We start from the raw sequence: 20,357 nt of genomic DNA, 5'->3' as shown, positions 1-20,357 counted from the left end.
GCTGCTGCTGCTGCTGCTGCTGCTTCTTCTTCTTCTTCTTCTTCTTCGCCATGGAACCCTTTGCATTCCTAAAGCTTTGGACTGTGTGAGGCTGGGCTCCTCCCCTCCCGCCTGTTGTCTGCTAACAGAGAGGGAGAAAGACTTTAACATTTATTTTTTATTTTTATTTACACTGTTTATAGTCTGCGTTTCTCACCTGGACCCAAGGGGGTTTGACAACTCAGGGTGTAGGTTTTGTGCAGTGTGAACTAGGACTGTGCGCTCCGGCACGTATTGGCCACTTTGGCAATCACCGAAGCCCGAGGTGGCCAGCAGCATGGAGGGGAGCGCATGCCAGCCAGCACCCCTCCATGCCGTGGCACTGGCCAAAGCGTCCGAACCACGCCGGAGCGCACAACTCTATTCTGAACCTTCCCACGTAAAATGCATTGCTCCACTGTATGCTTATCAGTTGGGCTGAAATTCAAGAAGAAAGGGAGTAGCAAGAAACTCACTTTGTCTTCATGTACCTGAGAGCCAGCATAGTGTAGTGCAGGGGTAGTTAACCTGTGGTCATCCAGATGTTCATGGACTACAATTCCAAACGCTGGCAGGGGCTCATGGGAATTATAGTCCATGAACATCTGGAGGGACGCAGTTTGACTACCCCTGGTGTAGTGGTTAAGAGCGGCAGCCTCTAGTCTGGGGAGATGGATTTGATCCCCTGCTCCTCCCCATGCAGCCAATTGGGTCTTGTTAGAACTGTTCTCACTGAATCTCATAGCCTCGCCTGTCTCACTTGGTGTCTGTTGTGGGGAGAGGAAGTGAAAGCAATTGTAAGCCGCTTAGAGATGCCTTCCGGTAGTAAAAAGCAGGGTATAACACCCAACTCTTCTTCTTCTACCATCAGCCTTCCCTTCTACAAAATGCCAAAATATTTGATGAGCCCAAGCTTTATATATGTTGCATCATCCCCAGTAGCTCAGCAGGGGCCATTTTGAAACTGGTGAAATATGGGATTGTGGGAAACCGCTTCACACTAGACGGGTTACGGTTAATCTTAACCTGTTTTCAGCGAAAAGCTGGTATATGACAGAAATCCTGTTAAAAACATGCCAAAAAAGAATGCCGGAAAAAAAAAAGTTCTTTCACGGCGTATATTTGCTTTTTAGCAGTCCCTTGACAAACAAAAGGAGAAAACAAAGGGAGAGAAAAGCATAAACTTCACATGTTCCGTATTTATATTCAGACTATCACTGATAAAGATGTCGAAAACGGACCATACCTAGGCATCCGTTTTGAAATTGTTTTCAACGTGGTTTTCATTGGAATAAATCGTTTTGCCATTGCCAGCTTGGGACGTTTCCCCCTCCCTCCCGCATATATTTCCTTTTCAGCAGTCCCCTGACAAACAAAAGGCATCTATGAGGAGAAAATAAAGGGGGAGAGTATCGGGGGCGGGGGGGGGGAGAAAAGCACAAACCGCCCTGCCGTTGGCCCTACAATCCTTAGGGACGGTTTCCAACCGTGCCTAATAACACACGTAACCTTTAGGATGGGGGCTCCTAGCGCTGTATTCATTCAACAGCATTGTCTGGACGTCGCATTGGCAGTGTCACAAAAACCAAACCAGCAGGCGGTGTTTGCCGGGACTCGAGGCCCGGATCCCGAGGGCTAGCCTTCGGGTTGGTTGCCGTTGAGACGCCTGTCAGGCGTTCGGAACCAGGAACCATTTTGACAGCTGGCTCCGGCTGAGGGGAGCACAGCCTCAGGTTTGTCAGTGAGTGATGGCGGAGCTGGCTGCCTTGCCGTCCTTCTGGAAAATTCCGCGGCCGGCGAGCTCCCTCTGTGGCTCCCGTTCGGCCTCTTTCCCTTTCCACCACTGCGGGGACTTTATCTAATTTGCAGTTTTCCTCTTCCCTCGGCACACATGCGGGAACTACGAGCCGGCGGCTGGCAGACTGTGTCTGTCTGGAGATAGGCAGGCGGCTGGCAGGTGTAAAAGCTGGGAGAGGATGGTTCTGCCGCAGTTATTTCAGGATCAGCTTTTGTGGTGCCGCAGCGCGGGAGCAGGTAATGGTCCCCCCCCCTTCCCCGCCTTTGTTTTAAACCTCCGCCTTTATGCGAGCGTCCTTTTTTAACCCATCAAGCCGCCGGACACCCTTTTTGCTATAGATTATGGGCTGAATTAGTTAAGGGTTGCGTTCAAATGGGGGGGGGGGAGTGTGCGTTTGCGAGCCATCGGCTGTACATGTGGTTGCACCGCATGGGATTCCCGTGCGCCTGGTCCTTTTTTAAACGTCGATTCTTGCCACGCGTTCGCGGGGTTCGTGTGCAGTTTGTGGCAACGAAATAGAGATTTTTCGACCTGCAGAAAAGAGTGGAAGGAAAGACCTTGCTGTCTCCAGGGTGCTAATTTTATTCTTTTTCTCTCTGTGTGGGGGGGTGTCTCGTTTTGCAGATTCTCCAGCCTGCTCTTTCTGATGTGACCCACGCCTTGGATTGGACTTGTTTTCAGAAAATAAAGGTAAGGCATATCTTCTTCGTTTTTTTCTTTTCTTTTTGTAGCCTGCTGGCATACACAAAGGGGAACGGGTTTTTTCAGAGTCTGGCGGTGTTTGTACCTACGGCTTGCCGCGCTGCTGTTTTGCCGCTGTGGAAGTGCGACGGCTTTGTTCTTAAAAACTAGCAACTGCATGGGGACTCTCTCAGCCAAGCTCAGACCCAGGAGCGTCTGGACGAGAAAACCAGGGTTTATTTGGAACACCTGTCAGAGTGACGGAAGAACGAAACGGTGCTTAAAATCACCCTCTGCCCTTAGGTCCACAAAGCTATGAGGCAGTGACTGATTTTTGTAAGCCCGTTAAAGGGATCTGTCTCGGGTTCAATACGCAGGATGGCGCGTAAGGTCTGTGACAGAATGCAGAGCTTTGATTTTTCACCCCGGGGGGGGGGATCTGTTCTGTAAGCTCCCCCCCACCACCACCAACCTACCACCTGTTCTGAGTGCTAGGAGATACATGTATCCATAGCATTGATTTTCCTGCCTATACAGACCAGGCATGTGAGGAAACAGCAGAGTCCGGGTCTCCCTTTCGTCTCCCTCCTCCCCCCCCCCCCCCGGTCAAGTCATTCAGTTTCCGAGCACCTGCTGTGCCTACATGTTGCTACTACGGCTGCAGAAACTGGGATGGCCAAGGTGCATACAAATATTATCCTGCCCTCCGCTCGTTCCTTTCTGGGGACCCTCCTCTCACTTTGCAGCCATATGCGTGAGAGAGCAGGGAAGGCGTAGAATAATCATTTGGGGTGGTTTCGTTTTTTTTTTTTTTTTTAAGAAATCTTTCCTGCGTGCGCAGACTGCAGAGCTAGGCAACAAAGACCCGAACTGTTTGCTTTGGCTCAGATTTTGAAAAGGGCTTAGTCTCCTAAGGGCTTGCAGCTCCCCCCCCCCCCACCGCCCACACACACACACACACACACACACTTTGAGCAGAAGATATGCCTAACTTTTGAAGGCCGTATAGAGCAGGGGTAGTCAAACTGCGGCCCTCCAGATGTCCATGGACTACAATTCCCAGAAGCCCCTGCCAGCATTCGCTGGCAGGGGCTCCTGGGAATTGTAGTCCATGGACATCTGGAGGGCCGCAGTTTGACTACCCCTGGAATAGAGCAATTAAAAAAGCAACAGCTTTTTACCTAGAGTGACTACACACAGCATGTTAAAGAGAATACCGTCCGTGGTGTCCAATGCACCTTCATGGGTGCATATATCTGTTCTCGTGCCCAGTGGGTATGCGGTCAAGCATGAGTTTGTGCAACCATGGACCACACCAGGACGCTAGTAGGACCAAAATGGTCAGCAGACGCGCTCTGTCAGATGTCCTCCCCCCCCCCCATGGCAAATGCGGGATTTTGGCTCTGTGGTGTACAAAATGGGCGTGTCTGGAAAGGAGGCATCCTGTGCTTCACATTGTCCTGTTTTAACCAGGCTTGAGGGTTTGGTTCCCTCTGTTGGTTTCTCTCTGTCCTTTTCCGAATTTGAACTTTGATCTCTGGCGACGTAGTTCCCAACAGCCATTGCTTCGTTTTGTCCAGTGTTGTCTGTCTGCTATTGAGTCATGGCTTTCCGAATTAGGGTTACCAGCTCTGGAAGGGGGGCGGAGCCTGGGAAGAGCAGAGTTTGGGGAGGGAGAGGCCTCAGCAGGGTGCAGTGCCATAGAATCCGTCCTCCAAAGCAGCCATTTTCCTCATGGGGAGAATGATCTTGGTCGTCCGGAGATTGATTGTAATCGTGGGAGAACTTCACGTACCACCTGGAGGTTGTCTACCCCGTTCCAAGCATAAGGGAGTGTATCTGGGTCTCTAAAGCAGGGGTAGTCAACCTGTGGTCCTCCAGATGTTCGTGGACTACAAGCGTTTGCTGGCAGGGGCTCATGGGAATTGTAGTCCATGGACATCTGGAGGACCACAGGTTGACTACCCCTGCTCTAAAGCAGTGGTCCCCAACCTTTTTATCACCGGGGTCTGGTCAACGCTTGACAAATTCACTCATGTCCGGGGGGGGGGTAGTCTTTTGCCGAGGGACGTCGCTGCCACTTGAGCCCCTGCTCCAATTGCTTTCCTGCCGGTGCCCCTGACTTCCCGCCGCCCACTGGGAGGTGCTGCAAGCAGTAGCCGCGCAGTGCCATGCCAAGGGGGAGACCCAGCCATGGCGGCTACCGGAGAGCAACAAAGGTGAGCCGGTGGCAGAGTGGCAGGGCAGCCCCCGAGGCAGCAGCTGGGGAGGAGAACGAGGAGGAGCCACAGCCCGGTACCGACTGATCCACGGACCGGTACCGGTCCCCGGATCAGGGGTTGGAGACCACTGCTCTAAAGCATGCTGACTTTGACTTTTGAGGCAAGTCATCTCAGGCAATTGATTTCATTAGGAGAAGTATAAGCACCGTCTGCCTCCTTTCCTTACCTCCAGGAACCAGAGGCCGGCCAGTGTGAGTGAAGTGCCTAAAGCCTAGCTGGATAAATGTGAATATTTTTTGTTGATTTATCATTTATGTAATTTATAGTTTGCCTTTCTCACTGAGGCCTAAGGCAAACCCCCGCAGAGAAAGATGATAAGATCAGCAGGGCGGGACGTCCAGTTAAAAAATGCATTAGGGTTTGGATCGTAAAAGTCAGAAACGGAGCACAAACAAAGCATAAGCATTCAAACAGGATGTGTTAAACCAGTGGTTCTCAACCTTCCTAATGCCACAACCTTTTAATCCAGTTCCTCATGTTGTGGTGATCGCCAGCCGTAAAATGATGCAAGGGTTCTTTCACATAATTAAACCCAAACTGACCAATGTTGTGTAGATCCATTGTTCTTGATTGTATATAAATTGGTTTCCCCCCCGGGGATTCTCAGTTCAGTTCTGCCTCTTGTCCCACCATGCCATTTCGCTCTTTTCCGCTGCTCCAGACAGACGAACGCTCTATCTCGACCTACCCCGCAAGGCTGTTGTGTGGATGGCACCCCCTTGGCCAAGTTGCTTGCCCTGCCGCGATCCCTGTGAAAGGGTTGTTCGACCCCCAAAGGGGTCCCGACCCCCAGGTTGAGAACTGCTGTGTTAAACAATGCAGAAATGATATTTGAGGAGCAGACTTGCGTCAGCAGACAGACCACTGTCCCTGCTCCTTTATCAAAACACCTTTGGGAGGCATTTTGTTCTGTTGCTGGCTTGTTTGTTGGCTGTCAGGTCCCAGATGCCCAATGGTAACACCATTGGATTTTCAAGGCAAGAGACATTCAGAGCTGATTTGCCATTGCCTGCCTCCACATAGCAACCTCGGACTTACTTGGCGGTCTCCTGTCCCAGTGTCAACCAGGGCTGGTCCTGTTTCACTTCCCAGATCAGGCTAGCCTGAGCCTTACTACCTGAGTCCTCCGGAATAAATTCATCTTTGCTTTGTTTGCACAACACCAGGGGAATGAGAGCCTTCCCGACCTCCTCAGGCAAGCCATTCCATAAGAACTGGGCCCCAGCAGAGAAAGCACACAGCCAGAGTGTTGTCGCTCTGGCCCAATGGCAGGGTGGTACCTGCAGATGGCTCTGCTCCGACACACAAAGCTGTTGTGGCCAAGCAGATCGAGAGCAGCATAAGACCAGCAGAAGACTTTATCATCTTCAGTATATAAACGCAGATCAGTTCAGAAATTTGGTTGGCAAGGTCAGCTTCAGAAGGTCAGAAGGCAAGTTAGTTGGTCAACTTCAGAAGGTTGGAAGGCAAGTTAGTTGGTCAACTTCAGAAAGTTGGAAGGCAAGTTAGCTGGTCAACTTCAGAAGGTCGGAAGGCAAGTTAGCTGGTCAACTTCAGAAGGTCGGAAGGCAAGTTAGTTGGTCAACTTCAGTAGGTTGGAGGTGGGCGTCGGGGGTGCTATTTTCTCCACTGCGGAGTGAGACACTAGGTAACCTTTGGTCATTTGAAGTGCGATTTCAAAAAGGTGGGTGTCGACCATATCCCCCCTCTCCATTTCAGATTCTGTGGCAGTTCCTCAGAGTCACATGTAACTTGGCCAAATTGCTCCTTCTCCATATTCAATGAAATGGGCTTAGTTATTATGTCCAATCCATTAAAAACAGGGAAATGTTTTTGGCCACTTTTGAGAAATTGCGGTGTTGTTTATGGAATCCAAAAATGGCCGAGTACCGGCCGCAAATGTTCTTTGCATAGTAAGGTTTTGTAATTGAGATTTCAGGATCAGCTTTTCCGACAGCATGGAAGGGACCGTACGGAGGAAGGGAGAAGCAGTGGCTCATGAACCCCTTTCCAAAAACTACCTTTTTCGTCTTAAGAAAGTGCACCCGGAGTTCTGTATTTAAAGAAGTTTTTTTTTAATTATTTAGACATTTATGAAGAAGAAGAGTTGGTTTTTATATCCTGATTTTCACTAACCTAAAGAGTCTCAAAGTGTCTTACAATGGCCTTCCCTTCCTCTCCGCACAACAGACACCGTGTGAGACAGGTGGGGCTGAGAGAGCTCTGAGAAACCTGCTCTGAAAATAGCTTTTAATAAGACTGTGACTAGCCCAAGGTCACCTAGCTGGCTGCATGTGGAGGAGCATGGAATCAAAACCCAGTTCACCAGATTAGAAACTGCCACTCTTAACCACTGCACCAAGCTGGCTCTTCGGGCTTTTCTTTCCCATGAGGAACCAGAGCTGTCACGACCCAAGGAGTGCGAACTACAGATCCCCTCAGAACTAACAGATAGGAGTCCCAAGCATTGGAACAATACTGTTAGTCTTTATTGAGGAAAAGCCAGCGAGCATCAGAAGGAAGTCAAAATAAAGGCAAAATAATTGTCAAATTCACAGATGCCCCAAAAGGGCCAAGGCAGCTATACACTCAGACTCCCGTTCCCAAAGTAAAACGTTTGATCCAAGAGATGTCGAAAGCAGAGACAGTTTGTCTGGTGTAGTACCCAGTTTTCAAAAAAAGCTACACAGCCACTACAGAGCATGTTTACATCCTGAGTCAGAACAAGGACATGGAATTGGGGTTGCTGTGGGTGGGCATTCTGCAGGGGGCTGGACTAGATGACTAGAGGTCCCTTCCAACTCTATGATGCTTTGAAGTGATAAGACATTCCCATAACAAACCCAGGCTCTCTACATCAGAGGCTAAGAACAAAGATGCCAGTTGGGAGTGGGAATTGCCCGAAGTACAACTCCAGCCCAGGGGGGTTAACACCGGGATTGACGTGGCCCATGATACTTAAAATATTGTTCCGCCCCGCACTATTCAGTGCGCATAGTGACAAAGCTTGCAAACGCTTAACCTGAAAGATCTTTTCTCTGTTGCAAATCTACATGGGGGCCTGAGAGTTCTTCAAAAAGATTTAGGACATGTGGGAAGTCAGAGACAGGGTGTTTTGCAATTTGCAGAAAATACACATTAGCTCGCCTGGACTGCTAGGTATATAAAAAAAGAGAAATAACCTCGGGGGTTAAAGCCAAGCATCCTAACCTTAGCTGTACTTGCACAGAAGTCAGTTAGTTGGCACAGTCAGACTGTCCTTCCTCACACTGCATGACAAGTGTCCTGTGGAAGGCTGGTTTTCGCAGGTAGCTGCTGTGAAGGTAGCGACTTGGAAACGGGCTGTCGTGATCACGGGAAAAGGTTGCCAGGAATATCTTGCTGCCTCTACCAAGGCAGCAGGCATGAGCAAGCAGGGGAAGGGGCCACGGGCAGGTATGTGGGTGGGGGTATGAAGGGGGAATGGGCAGGGGTTCTGGGGGTGGGGACTGGGTCTTTCAGCTCTCCCTCCTGTGCTGAAAGAACACTCTTTTATCCAAACATGTACAGCTGCTATATTTCACTTTAAAGTCTGTGTCACTTAAAAGTCTGTGGACTGTATAATAAAAATACATATTTTGTTTGGTAATCTTTAGAATCGTAGAATCATAGAGTTGGAAGGGGCCATACTCAACCTCCCCCTCACTGGTGAGCTCCCCCTCACTGGAAGTCTTCAAGCAAAGGTTGGAAACACACTTTTCTTGGATGCATTAGGATGCTTTGGGCTGATCCTGCGTTGAGCAGGGGGTTGGACTAGATGGCCTGTATGGCCCCTTCCAACTCTATGATTCTATGATTCTTCTTCTCACCTTTGACCTTCATGGAATCTCCATCAGTTAGTTGTGACTTGACAACACACCTCAGGAGTTTTGCTAATGCTCATCGATACAGTAAAAAAATCTCCAAAAGCATTCAGTGGTCATTTTTTCCCCATTGAAAAAAAAAATTGAGTATTTTCTTGGTGATTTGGATACTAGGAAGCATTAACTCAGAAAGGCATGGATTAGGAACCTGCTCAAAGTCTGTTTGTTCAAGGCTGGACAACAAGATTGATCTTCCCCATTTTAATTCAGCAGCGTGCTGAAGCAGCAGTTTCCGCACAGATTGATTAAGAGGCTTCCGGTTTTTTGGACTTCGGAGCTGGCTGGTCTTGATGACATCATTCGGGTTTTTGCTGCAGCCCTGGCAGAGGGAGGCGGTCTCATTTCCTGTAGGCTTTTCCAAAAAAGACAAAGTGAGGATGAGGTCATATCTTGCAGAACCCTGTCTTTTTTCTGTCTGGCAACTGTTGGAATCCTGAGCCAAGCAGAATTAGCTGTGTGGTTCCCATTCGTTTCATGGACGCTGCCGGTTCGAGAGAGGAAAGGCTCCAGCAAAACCTCTTTATATATATATATATATGAATTTTTATTTTTCATTTGTAAAAAGAACAGAGTGTATATATAAATAATACAATGATAAGCATTATAAAGATTATATACTCCAATAGCATTTTAGTACAAGAAAAGCCCTTCTATCCCCGTATTGTTTATCTTCTCAGACAGTTTAGATAAGGACCCCATTGTTCTTGGAAATCTTCATCTGTTTTTCCATTAACTATCAATGTCAATTTGGCCATTTTGGCCAGATCTGCCAGTTTGCTCAGCCAGTTCTCTATTGAAGGTAGAGCTCACATCTTCCATTTTCTGGCCAGGACTAGTTTTGCTGCTGGCGTCGCATAGAACAGTGGTCCCCAATCCCTGGTCCGTGGATCTGTCGGTACCGGGCCGCAGATCCTCCTCGTTCTCCTCCCCAGCTGCTGCCTCGGGGGCTGCCCTGCCACTCTACCACTGACTCACCTTTGGTGCTCTCCAGTGGCCGCCATGGCTGGGGCTCCCCCTCCGCGTGGCACTGCACAGCTGCTGCTGACAGTGCCCTCCAGTGGGTGGTGGGAAGTCAGGGCCGTCGCCAGAAAAGCGGAGCAGGGGCTCTGGCAGCGGCAATGTCGCTCGGCAAAAATATACCCCCCCGGGCCTCAGTAAAATTGTCAAGCGTTGACCGGTCCCGGGTGATAAAAAGGTTGGGGACCACTGGCGTAGAAGAATAGGCTTCTAGTTTGCGTTGGGAGGCACTGCGGTGGTATACTTAATAACATATTCTTAATATATTCTCAGGTTTCCAGTGAAACCTCTTGATCTGATAGGCACAGAGCGAGTGATCTGTCATCCTCAATAGAAGGTCATCAGTCAAGTCGCTGTTGAATTATGGTAACGCCGTGAGGTTTTCAAGGCAAGAGACTAACAGAAGTGATCTGTCATTGCCTGACTCTGCATCACTCTGTACTTCCTTGGTGGTCTCCCATCCAAATATTTACCCTTCTTAGCTTGCAAGACCTGATGAAATTTGTCTGTCTGAGCCATCCAGGTCAGGGCAGAAGCTTATGGGGGTGAAAATTGCCTCCAAGTTGCATCCAACTTATGGTGACTCCGTAGAGTTCTCAAGGTGTTCTGGGGTGGTTTGCTGTCGCTTGCCTCTAGACTTTCTGTATGGTCCCCCACCTAATATTAACCAAGGCTGAATCTGCTTAGCTCCTGAGACTGAATGAGGTGAGGCTAGCCTGGGCCACCCGGAGTCCTCTCTGCACTCACAGTTTAATTTTGAGTTGCAGCAGTATCTCTTGGGTCCTCATCCTGTCTGCATCTATTCCTGCCCTCTGCACCTATCCTTTTCCTCTGATTTTTCCCCTCCAAATTGCAGCATTTAAATCTGCGTGCCTAAATAAAAGGGTTGCCAAGATGTATTTCTCCCCCTCCTTGCGTTTGTATGGACTGTTAATTGTTTGAGCTGTTAATTTGAGCTGTTGATTGGTTTGCGGCAGGAGCAGGCTTTGCATTCTGCATTTCAGCGCCTCTTGTTTTAATGTTCAGGGGATGGTTAACACTTTATTTCAAAAAGATGGCTGTAAGGGAGGGGGACGGGAAAATGTTTTTCAAAAGCAAAAAAGCCATAGGCATGCTGCATTCAAAGCCTCTATGTCACGTTTTCTGGTGTTTTCTCTCACTTTTTTTCTTCAAAGGAAGACAGGCAGTGGCTCCTTATATTGCTTTTAATAAAAAGGAATGCAGTATCCTCACTTTAAAAAATAAATTGCCAAGCTTGGAAAGAGAGAACAACCCATTTTCTCCCACCCACCCCCAATGAAGGCAGCTGGACACAACGACCAGCTGGTCTTTAACTCCTGGTATGAGTGCTTCCGGCATTAGAATCATAGAATCATAGAGTTGGAAGGGGCCATACAGGCCATCTAGTCCAACCCCCTGCTCAACGCAGGATCAGCCCAAAGCATCCTAAAGCATCCAAGAAAAGTGTGTATCCAGCCTTTGCTTGAAGACTGCCAGTGAGGGGGAGCTCACCACCTCCTTAGGCAGCCTATTCCACTGCTGAACTACTCTGACTGTGAAAATCTTTTTCCTGATATTTAGCCTATATCATTGTACTTGTAGTTTAAACCCATTACTGCGTGTCCTCTCCTCTGCAGCCAACGGAAACAGCATCCTGCCCTCCTCCAAGTGACAACCTTTCAAATGCTTAAAGAGGGCTATCATGTCCCCTCTCAACCTCCTTTTCTCTAGGCTGAACATTCCCAAGTCCCTCAACCTATCTTCATAGGGCTTGGTCCCTTGGCCCCAGATCATTTTCGTCGCTCTCCTCTGCACCCTTTTAATTTTATCTACGTCCTTCTTGAAGTGAGGCCTCCAGAACTTCACACAGTACTCCAGGTGTGGTCTGACCATTACTTAAAGGGGGCTAGTAAATTAGGGGAAACAACTTTGCAGCATGAAAGTTCAGACAGATTTTAGGCAGCACCAGAAGTGAAAAGGGTCTACTGCTGCCAGGTACCAATCAATCAGCAAATATCTCTGCACAATGTCTGTGCTGGAGGCATGGCTGTGGTGGGGAGGGGGAATAAAACCCAAAGGGGGCAGGGCATCTGCACCTGTAAGAGACAGCTGTGGGCTCCTATTTACTTGATGAAGATGAGGAAATCCAGTCTTGCATATGCTGGTGAATAAGTAGCGTGACTCTAGAGTCAATCCTGAGCACTGCAGATTGGAAGGAAAACCTGAACAGCATCAAAATGGAGATCAGAGTCAGGTGCAGATGGCTTATTATTAACCGAGCCCAAAAAGCTTTAAAAGCCCAGTGCAGATAAGATCCAGGTCAAGATATGCAAGAAGTTAGGGAATTCTTAAATCCCACCTGGCTGTAATTGGTTATGGCTGTGCAGGCTAACAACATGTGTAACGATAAATTAAAAGTTTTATAAAATGGTTGGACGGGTTAGAATTGATTCTTTAAATAAATCCATAAATCTTAATGGAAGTGTATCCCCCATGAGGGATTTGGGCCACTGGCACGGTAAAGCATTACTCGATTTCCATTGTAGCATAATATAATAAAGGGAGCAGTTTAGAAAATTAGATCTAGGTTCATGTTAAGTATTTCTGTATGTAGTAATCAGCTTAGGGTGTGTAATAATCAGTTTACCCAAAATGATACAAGTTGTCTGTTGCGCTTTGGCCAGTCTTTCTTTTGCAGTACATTGATCAATGAAACGATCAGGTTGCAACAAACCCTTGAAAATCCTGCTTGCATTGTACCAGGCATGGTGGTTGGCTAGATTGCTTAGGTCCCCAACCTTTTTATCACTGGGGACTGGTCAATGCTTGACAATTTTAAGCCCGGGGGAGGGGGTGTAGTCTTTTGCCAAGGAATCCCACCGCCTGAGCCCCTGCTCCACTTGTTTTCTGTTGACCCAGTTGTTTTCTGTTGCCCAGGAGTGTCAGACCAGAATCATAGAATAATAGAATTGTAAGGGACCTCCTGGGTCATCTAGTCCAGGGGTAGTCAACCTGTGGTCCTCCAGATGTTCATGGACTACAATTCCAATGAGCCCCTGCCAGCATTTGCCAGCAGGGGCTCATGGGAATTGTAGTCCATGGACATCTGGAGGACCACAGGTTGACTACCCCTGATCTAGTCCAACCCCCTGCACTATGCAGGACACTCACATCCCTATGGCTCATCCACAGTAACCTGCCACCCCCTTGAGCCCTCACAGAATCAGCTTCTCTATCAGATGGCTGTCTAGCCTCCGTTTAAAAATTTCCAAAGATGGAGAACCCACCACTTCCCGAGGAAGGCTTTTCCACTGAGAAACGGCTCTAACGGTCAGGAACTTCTTCCTGATGTTTAGATGGAATTTCTTTTGAATTAATTTCATCCCATTGGTTCTGGTCTGTCCCTCTGGGGCAAGAGAGAACAACTCTTATCCATCCTCTACATGGCAGCCTTTTAAATACTTGAAGATGGTTATCAAATCTCCTCTGAACCAAAGGGATGAAATTAATTCAAAAGAAATTCCGTCTCAACATCTAGAAGAAGTTCCTGATAGTTAGAGCAGTTCCTCTGTGAAACAGGCTTCCTTGGGAGGTGCTGGCTTTTCCTTCCCTGGAAGTTTTTAAGCAGAGGCTAAATTGTCATCTGACAGAAATGCTGATTATATGAATTTAGGCAGATTGTGAGTGGCTGGGCAGAAGGGACTGTGTCCATGCTTGGCTCTTGTGGCCCTTTCTTGCATGCCAGGGAATTGCTAATCGCCACTTTGGGATCAGGAGGCAAATTTCATCCAGGCCAGATGGGCCAGGGATTCTGGTTTTATTTGAGGGGGTGCATCACCTGGGGTCACTGTGGGTCAGCATGTAGTTGTGAATTTCCTGTATTCTGCAGGGGGTTGGATTAGATGACCTTGGAGTTCCCTTCCAACTCTAGAATTTTATAATCTGTAACCTCTTGGGGAGTGGAATACATAATTGGCTAAGGGCTAAGTGGGTGGAAAGTGGGTGGAGCCGGTCCAGGCTCTGTCTGGGCTTGGCTCCCCCCTCCCCTTCTGAGTTTTCCCAATCAAGTGCAGAACACTTTTCTGTTTCAATGGGGAGGGAGGGAAAGAGGAAGACCCGAGTTCAAATTGATCTGAATTCAGCAGGATCCACACCGAAAAAAACAAAGTAAGTGCAGAATCAGCCCCAGACAGATCAGAGTTCTAGTCAGTCAGGAAAGAACCTAATCGTAAGGCACCTCAGAAGTAGCCATTTTTGCCTGCGGAGCTGGTCTGTATAGTCTGGAGATGAGCAGCTATTCCAGGCCCTGCCTGGTGGTTGGCTGTCCTTGGTCTGAACATATTCCTTGAAGTCTGAAAGTGGGACCTCAAAAGTGTGTAAGGCCCCCGCAGCTACCTTGCACCCCCTGACCTATTTCAGGTCAAGAAAACATTTCAGAAAGGAGGTAAGGTTGCCAGATTGGTGTAGGTTCATCTTCTGGAACTCTTCACTACCTAGGTGTGCACAAACCTGACTAAGGTCAAGACTGCTGTGCACAGATAGAGACCTCCTCTTCAGGTTGCCATCTTCCACGTAAGGCTCTCTACCCCACCTCCCTCATGGGGAGTCTGCTATGGGGAGAGGAAGGGAAGGTGACTCGAAACTGCTTTGTGACACCCGAGGCCTGCTGGGTGACTGCGGCCCATTCCCAGTTCTCTCAGATCTCTCACAGCCCCACATCCCTCACAGGTTGTCTGTTGTGGGTAGACGAAGGGAAAAGGTGTTTGTAAACCACTTTGAGACTCTTTTGAGTAGTAAAACAGCAGGGTATCAAAATCCAGTTCTTCTTCTTCTAAGGAGCAACCATGAAAGAAGCATCTGGGCACATAACATTTTATCAACAGTAAAAAAATGGAGACAGAAGAAGCAGGGTAGACACCTGTGTACTGTGACTACCCCATGTGTATTAGGGCAGCGGAACAAGAAGGGAAATGATGTTGAATGCAGAACTGGGAGGAATTGGTTGTCATGTAATCTCCCCCTAAGAAGAGTTTCCTGTCTGATTTTCCCTTCACATATCTGAAGTCATGGCTCTGGAAAGCTCATCTGTAACCACTATGCCACAATTCCTAAAGGTCAGTCCTTTCCCATATTCAACGGACATTCCAAATCACAGGTTCTTGACACCCATATCTCCACACCCATACCCTCATTTGCCACCACGCCACCACAACCTCCCACACAACACACACATTCAACCCCATGCCCTTACAGACTGGACAACTGCTCCCCTTCCTCTTCCCACCGCCAAGTTCTAGCGCCCGTTGTATTCCTGGATACAACGGGCTTTGCCCCTAGTCTTTAATAATTGAACATCCCCTATGTGTTTTGCAAGTAGTTTCCTCGGGGGGGAATTTACTTTCAGATTCTTTTTGGTTTTGTTCCCGTACCAGTACTTAAGTGTTCCTTTTGTATCATTTGTTTCGTCTTTGGGACAGATAATCAGCATATGGCTACCCTCTGAAAGTGCGGAACCTCAGTCTTAAAGCACTGACTGTCAACAAAAGAATTATACACGCATTAAAAAAACCGCTTTTAGGTGAGCAGCTGGGTTGGTGTGAGGCAGCAGAATAAAGTCTGAGTCCAGTGGCACCTTGAAGACTAACATATTTTTATTCAAGATACTAGAGACAAAGCCCCTTGCATTCAGGAATACAATAGGCGCTAGATTGGGGTAGAAGAACTTTGTGGATAGCCTCTCCCTCCAGGCCCCAGGTAGGGAAGTCACTGGCAGGGGCAGCTCTCATGGGGAAGGGATCTGCAGCCTCTGAAATTTGGAGGGGAGGAGGAAGGAGTGGTCAGGAGTGGGGGACAGAAGGTGATTGGCTGGCCGTTGGACACACAGGCAAGCCGGTTGGAGGAGGTGGCACTCAGGGGCGGGACAGCCACCCTGAGTGGGTGTTAAGCGCTGAGTGGCACTTAAGCCATGAGACCAGCTCCTCCTCCAAGGCCTTACCAGAAATATTAAGTGGAACAGATGAGCTTTCATGATCATGCACCCTTCTCTAGATATCTGAAGAATTGTGTTTTCACAACAAAGCTTCCAACCTTGAATAAAGCTCTGTTGGTCTTAAAGGTGCCACTGGACATAAAAAGCGCTTTGCATTTTCAACCCGATATGATTGGGCATGCAGCCTTACAATGAATTTGCTGAGTTTGAGAATAAAAAAAAGCTGTTAGCCTTATTTGTTATTCTGTACTTGAAACCTCTGGGAGAACTCTGATTGACAACTGGGTAGTAAGAGGGGCATTTCTATCAACTGCAGGGTTTTGTTTTTTCAGTGGTAAAGGTAAAGGTATCCCCTGTGCAAGCACCGGGTCATGTCTGACCCTTGGGGTGACACCCTCTAGCGTTTTCATGGCAGACTCAATACGGGGTGGTTTGCCAGTGCCTTCCCCAGTCATTACCATTTTACCCCCCAGCAAGCTGGGTACTCATTTTACCGACCTCGGAAGGATGGAAGGCTGAGTCAACCTTGAGCCGACTGCTGGGATTGAACTCCCAGCCTCATGGGCAGAGCTTTCAGACTGCATGTCTGTTGCTCTACCACTCTGCGCTACAAGAGGCTCTATGTTTTTTCAGTGCTAGGGTAGTCCTATTAAAAGGGGGTGGGGGGCACGATGCTTTTTGAAACTGTTAGGAAAGCCCCATCAAAGACAGTGAATAGATAGCTTTGCTCCCTTTAAAAAATAATTTTAAAAATTAGCCAGGGTGCCCAGCTTTGCTATTTTTTGATCAAGATGAAAAAGATTTAGTTGATACTAAAATGTTGAAAATATGAAAGGGATATTTGTTTATCTAGCAGAGTTTTCCCCAGTCATAGATGCTGAGTGCAGCTAATAAATCACCCAAAAAGTATATTGCAAAAATAAAGGGGGGGGGGAGACTTACAATAATTTAAGTAGATTCAATTTGCATTTAGGTTGCAGTCAAAAATAGAAAGGAAAACAGGCCTAATCTAAAGAGTGCTTTTTCTGTCACAAATGGCCAACTTGACTGGCATCATATGTCGGAGAGAATTAGAGTATTGTGTCTATAAAAGAGACTTGCAGAGACATGTTTGTCCATGGAAATAGTTTGGAAAGAAAAGTAGAGGACAAAGGGAAAGAGACACGAGGCGTCAGAGGGCAGTTCCCAGATGAAGACAAAAAGAGATCCACCTACACACCCTTAGAGTGGTGTAGCACCCCCACCCCGTATCCAGGCGTGTGGAGTCGCTTGCTCCAACCTGGAATACCTAGTTGCACAATAAAGTTCCATTTTGCATGGTCTTACCAATATACCATTTTACAGAGGTCTCACCCAAAGCTGAGATCCCACGGTCTTCACCAAGCTACTGTTTGCTTAGTATTTTTTAATTTATTATAAAACATTCTCTCTTCTTTCTGATGGCGCTCCCATACAGACTTTACAACATAGATAAAATGCCTATAACCTGGGGGTCGGGACCCCTTTGGAGGTCGAATGACCCATTCACAGGAGTCGCGGCAGGGCAAGCAGCTTGGCCGGGGGGGGGATGCCATGCACACAACAGCTTTGCGGGGTAGATCAACATAGAGCGTTCATCTGTCGGCATGGTGGGACAAGAGGCAGAGCTGACCTGAGAAACCCCAAGAAACAAAAATCAATATATATACAATTATGAACAATGGATCTTCACACCATTGGTCAGTTTCGGTTTAATTTCTGTGAAAGAACACTCGCATCATTTTTTGGTTGGAGGTCACCACAACATGAGGAACTGTATCCAAGGGTCATGGCTTTAGGAAGGTTGAGAACCACTGCTCTAATCTCTTCACAAGAATAAAACCCAAACCTACGCTCACAACGCACTCGCTACCAGATTGGCCATCTGTGGGAGGAGGCAACCAATAGCAAGCCTCCACTCCTCAGCGGACATCCAATAGCGAGTCTGCCTCACCCCCAGGTGCCTCCCCGTCCTCCTCCTTCCAATCAGAAGAAGAGCTCTCCTGGCCCACTTCCAAAACGTAAGCCAGCCAGAGGTGGAGGCTGGCAGGGAGGGAAGGGCTCAAGCCCAGGAAGTTCCTTGTGGGCTCTACAGCTGCCTGAGATCCTTGGGGTGGGAGTGGACAATGAGGAGAGGTGGCCCACCAGCCCTATCAAGCTCACAGTAGCCTTCAGAGGCCTCTCCAGAGCCCACCATGCACTGGAGTGGCTGCCGAAGTCCCCAAAAATGCCACGTGCAGGCCCAGACGGATCTGTTTCAGCTGGCACAGGCCTCTCCTAGGCCTTGGGCCACTCCTCTGCTAGCTCTAACAAGTGTGGGGACAGGAGAGTCTCCTTTTTTCTCTCTTTCTCTCTCTCCCTCCCTCCCTCCTTTTGTCTTTCTGTCTTCCTGCCTGCCTTTCTAATTTCTTTTTCCTTCCTTCCTTCCCTCCTTCCCTCCTTCCTTCCTTCCACCCTCCCTTTTCTTTCTTTCCCTCTCCTTCCTTCCTTCCTTCCTTCCTTCCTTCCTTCCTTCCTTCCACCCTCCCTTCCTTCCACCCTCCCTTTTCTTTCTTTCTTTCTTTCTTTCTTTCTTTCTTTCTTTCTTTCTTTCTTTCTTTCTTTCTTTCTTCCTTCCCTCCTTCCCTCCTTCCTCCCTCCCTCCCTCCCTCCCTCCCTCTCCTTCCTTCCTTCCTTCCTTCCTTCCTTCCTTCCTTCCTTCCTTCCTTCCTTCCTTCCTTCCTTCCTGGAGGTACGGTGTAATTCCTGAAGATCTTCAGGCCCCCACTTGGAAGGTGGCAACCCAACCGGCTGCACATAGAAGAGGGGGGGTCCTAACCTGACACTTGCTATGTGAATCTGCTAATCTGCCCTAGATACCATTGTTCCAAGTCCAAATGCGGTTTGTGTTATTTTTTACTAGCCATTCCCTGCCGGGAACCTGATTTCGAACCAAGTGCAGACCCAGGTCTTTAAAAATGCAAAACACCTAGTTTGGCCCTGAGGCTGACAAATCACGAAACACTGTTCAATGGATGGTGGGAAGGGAACAGCTGTAGCTCAGGTTACTACGTCATTTATGAACAGATGTCCTGTGCCCACAATGTCTCCGTAATCAGCATACATCAGCCAGTGAAACGTCCCTGTCAAGGCACATGCAGTTGTGGGGAAGGGGGAGGCAGGCAGCTGCTTATTCCTGCAGGTTATGCAGTGTTTAAGGTCCAGTGCCTTTTGCCTAAAAGAGCGTAGACAGCTGCAGCTGAGACAGAGAGCTAATGATTTGCCTAAGTTTCTCTCAAAAAAGCCTGCTGCTGAATGGGCGCATTTAAGGCAGGCTCAGTTGCATACAGTGACTGTGGATCGCTCCCCCTGAAATTTTTGTAGATGGTGCAAAGGGAGAGCAACACTCCCCCCTCCCCAGTGCACTGTATACATTAGCAACTTACTGACTCTGAGATCATGGCAGTGACTAAGTATTTCAAAGAGCCCCCCCCCCCTCCCCGGCTTCTGATGAGTCATGTCCTTAACAAGAATGATTTTTTTTTTAGAGAGAGAGAGATGGCAGGTGGAATCAGGGCTGTAGAAATAAACCTCTTGATCTTGGGAATGTTGATTCTACGGTAAGGTGACCAGATTTTAACATTGGTAAAGCAGGACACCATTGACCTGGGGGGGGGGCGGTTATTGATTAAAATATGGTCTATATGGAGCAACAAAAATTTTCATAGAACGCATAGAATGCAAAAATAGTATTGTAATATATATTTTTTAATTTCAACATAAGTACAATTTGCCAGGTACCCCCAGATGTCCCTCCAAAAGTGGGACAATCTGCTCACCTTGTTCTAGGGCCTATTCCGCACACACAGGATAATGCACTTTCAATGTGCTTTGCCAGCTGGATTTTCCTGTATGGAACAGGGAAATCTACTTCTAAAGTGCATTGACAGTACATTATCTATTGTGTGCAGAATAGGTGTAGGTTTGGGGGACTGGTGTGGTCTGATAGGTGGGAGCAGGATTCAGGAGGGGAAAGAATCAATCACCCTTTTGCTTCCTCTGAGCAGATAAAAAGGGTTGCCCCACAATTTCAGCCCCACAACTCCTGTTCATGATCAGAAAGGACTTCTGGATGAAAAGGAGGAAGGGAAAGATCCAGGATATTTGTATCCTCCAGTTCCTGGATCCGACACAGCATAATGATAGAAGCCATTCTGGCACCACTGCTGGACTTCCTGATGGCACCTGGGTTTTGGCCACTGTGTGACACAGAGTGTTGGACTGGATGGGCTGTTGACCTCATCCAGCATGGGTTCTGTTATGCCTGAGGAGGTGATGCTCTCTATTCTTGGAGCTTGTGGGGAGGGTAACAATGGGAAGGCTTCTGAAGTTAATCTGGCCCTGGTTTTGGACCTCCAGATGATACCTAGGTTTTGACCCCTCTGTGACACAGACTGCTGGACTGATCTAACATGACTTGTCTTATGTTTTTCTGTCCGGGGCTTGGGGGGCAACAGTGGGGAGGGTTTCTGGAGTTCTGGCCCTGCTGGTGGACCTCCTGATGGTTTTGGTGACTGTATGACACACAGTGTTGGACTGAATGGGCCATTAGCCTGATCCAACATGGCTTCTACTGATCTACTGATGGTAGAGGACAGGAAGGCCTGGAGGAT

At 48.1% G+C, this 20,357-nt stretch overlaps 1 protein-coding gene across 18 annotated transcripts in view; it reads left to right on the top strand.

The window, feature by feature from the left end:
- Nucleotides 1-20,357, top strand: part of LOC143829092 (microtubule-associated protein 2-like) — a 313,653-nt gene that overhangs the window by 123,383 nt on the left and 169,913 nt on the right. For 16 of the 18 annotated variants that reach the window (XM_077319426.1, XM_077319420.1, XM_077319417.1 and 13 more), the window contains exon 3: nucleotides 2,441-2,506. The gene's annotated coding sequence lies outside the window, so the exon portion shown is untranslated. Of the gene's footprint in view, nucleotides 1-1,567; nucleotides 2,053-2,440; nucleotides 2,507-20,357 lie in introns of all 18 variants that reach the window. The other 2 variants (XM_077319415.1, XM_077319433.1) reach the window with 1 other exon arrangement.

Source organism: Paroedura picta, chromosome 2, assembly GCF_049243985.1.
Source record: "Paroedura picta isolate Pp20150507F chromosome 2, Ppicta_v3.0, whole genome shotgun sequence".
In the NCBI taxonomy this organism is placed as follows: Eukaryota; Metazoa; Chordata; class Lepidosauria; order Squamata; family Gekkonidae; genus Paroedura; species Paroedura picta.
This window is presented reverse-complemented; position numbering and strand designations above follow the sequence as displayed.